General features: G+C 43.7%; 1 pseudogene; it reads right to left on the bottom strand.

Annotated features, from left to right (window-relative positions):
• Nucleotides 1-663: 663 nt before the first annotated feature.
• LOC136144242 (SIN3-HDAC complex-associated factor pseudogene) lies at nt 664-2,368 on the bottom strand (annotated as a pseudogene).
• Nucleotides 2,369-2,840: the final 472 nt, after the last annotated feature.

The raw sequence follows: 2,840 nt of genomic DNA, 5'->3' as shown, positions 1-2,840 counted from the left end.
CTCTGAAATCAGATACCTGCAGCAGCCAGCGATAAGAAAGCCTCGTGTCATCGCTTAGTCGTTGTTTTCTTTCTTAGTGATCCGTGCAGCTTCTCCTGGTAATTGGGAACTTAGCTCTGCTGAAATTAGGGGGAAGGGCGTGTGCTGAAGGACAGGCAGAAGTCTATTTCCTCTAAGAGCTGCTGCTGAACTCAATTTTGATTCTATGCTCAGGTTTTGGATAGTCCAGAGTTGCACAATGAATCATAATGTGAAGACAGTACCCAGACAGCCCTTGTTATATGCCACACCCTGAATGGAGACCACCTCTCAGCCCGGACCGATCCGTTTCTCTGTTTAGAGAGAGAGGAAACGGAGGAGCAGAGAGTTCGAGTCACCGGGCAGCCAAATGTGTGGTCAGCCTGCCCTTCTCCTTCTTTTTTTTTTTTTTCTTTAGTAGAATTTTAATATAGAATGAAAAAAAACAAACAAACCCAAAACCCTAACACGTTAAAACAAGTCAAACAACCATTCTACACAGATAAAACCTTCACAAAGGTCAACTGAAGTAATCCAGAGCTAAAACTGAATTGTGCAGATTTTCAGTGAAGTCACCAGTCATGTAACATAAATTATTTACACACTTGCAAGCCCTCTAAGAACCCTGCCCCAAGAAGCATTAACCTTTGTTTTTTTCGTGTGCCATCCTAAAGACTTGCACATTGTTATTTTTCAGATAATCTAACATTTTTAATAGAGAATGTTCTCTATCAAGTGATAATGCTTTGGTACTATTCATATAGGATTGCTTACCCTAAAGACTTGACATTTCCCCAAGAGGAACTTTGATTCTGCTTTAAGTTTTGATTCTGCTTTTTAAGTTTCATATAAATTAAAATCTGTATCAAATATCAATATGGAGGGAGGTGACACAGGATGCAACATATACAGTCAGGTTACCTCTGCCTATTTAGGAATTGCTCCTTCGAGATGTTCGCACCAGAGAGCTGTCTGTCCCGCTTAATATTCAGTAGTACAGGTTTGAATCACCAGAACCTTGGCAAGACCTTAATATTTCAGTTATTAACAACTACCTCTAGGGGCAAGTCCATGTTTACTGAGTTATGACAAATTCATTATAACGAAGGAAAACAAGTGTGGCCAGCCATCTTAAAAAATGCCCCAACCACTGCTTCTCAAAATAGAAAGACTAAAACTACATACGTTTATCATACAACAAATCCCATCTCTTTCCCCTGAAAATTCCCCTAATTTCATTCATTAGAAGGGGATTTTTAAAAAAGACTTAAAGAGCACTTTACAGCAGCATCCAGCTTTCCTATGAAATACTCAGCATCTTAAATATTATGTACACTTCTTTTTTATCTCTTAGTAAGCTTCACTGGCTTCAGAGTTTGTGGAACTGGAGGAAAAATAACCCATTCAAAACTATTCTACAAATCCATCTTTTGGCAGAATAGCAGGTATCCAAATTAAAAACAGGAGGGTCATTTTGTTGCTTTGTTTTCCAAAATTTAAATCATTTTTGCTCCCCTTCTACATAAAGCTTAGTCACCACTCCTGAGTGGAGATGGGCAGAGGCTCTGGCCCCTGCTCCTCCGGCTTCTCAGCAGCTGCTTTCTTATTGCTGCAGCAAGGCTTGAATAGATGTGTGTCGATGAGGACTTCCCCAAAACGGCCTTTATAGATAATGCCACAGCATATTTTCTGTCTTTTCCAGTATGTGAGATCTAAAAAGGGAAACACTGGCGTTCTGTTGGAGCCAGAAGCCATCTCTGTATCTGAGCCATCATCTGACTGGTTACTGTAACAGGGAGACTGAGCTGGAGAGGCACTTGAGGTTGTACTGTGAGCATCAGAATTGTGGTGTTTAAATGCCTTCTGCAGTTTACTGATCTGGTTACTTTTTATCCTGTTTCCAGATAGAGTTTTCACTTTCTTTGGTTTCAGTGTAGTCTTTAGACTGGGTCCTGCCCTTGCATCTACCACATGATTCCAGTTTTTTGTTTTTTTTTTGATCCTGCTGGCAATTTCTTCCATCTTTTCACAAGCAGGACACAGGCATTACAGATATCTCCTGAACGAGTCTCATGTAACCCAAAACAGCTCTGGAAATCCTTTTCATAGCGTTTACTGTCGGTGAACCGAGAACTGGAGGATTTAGCTCTGCAAATGCAGCAGCCCTCTATACTTCGGTACATCTTTGGCTTGTGAAAACCAAACATCTTTTCTTCTGGGCAATAGCCTTCCAAAAGCAGCCGTTTCAGGCGCAATAACGATCCCGAGGGGCGCAGTGCACGCTAAGTCAACCCCCCCTTCAATCGCTCCCTCCTCCTCAACAGCCTTGTCTAGAAAGATTGTCTCCTGCAGTTCTCTGCCCTTCTCCTTCTTAATGAGGCACATCTTCCTGGGGCTGAGGGTAGAGAGCTGCACTCCTCCCCCAAGTCCTCCCACCTGGGGCCTCCCTTCCTCCGTCTGACTCAACCATCACTCCAGCAAACATGCCTGGTTTACCAGCTGGCCTGCGGTTCCCAGCAGCTTGAGAGCTAAACCCGAGGATATATGTAGCTGCCACTGTGCACTTTGCAAAAATATTATGGGCTGCATTTTGGGTGGAAGTGGAGGCCGCAGGTTGGTGCAGGATCAGGTGTCAGAGCATCAGAAGGATGGAGGAAGAAGCAGGCACAGGCCAGCAAGCCGGCTGCAGAGGGGTTCTCACCCCAGTGAGCAGGCGGCCATTGTGTGTTGTCGGCTGTTGGCTATTTGCCTGTAACATCCTGCGTGGCCAGCTCACATCAGTAAGTGTCCAGAGCAGTCTTGGAAACACTCCCTAATATCAG

This window comes from Muntiacus reevesi, chromosome 11 (genome assembly GCF_963930625.1).
Source record: "Muntiacus reevesi chromosome 11, mMunRee1.1, whole genome shotgun sequence".
Taxonomy (NCBI): domain Eukaryota; kingdom Metazoa; phylum Chordata; class Mammalia; order Artiodactyla; family Cervidae; genus Muntiacus; species Muntiacus reevesi.
Note: the sequence above shows the minus strand (reverse complement) of the source record. Positions and strands in the feature narration are given on the sequence as shown.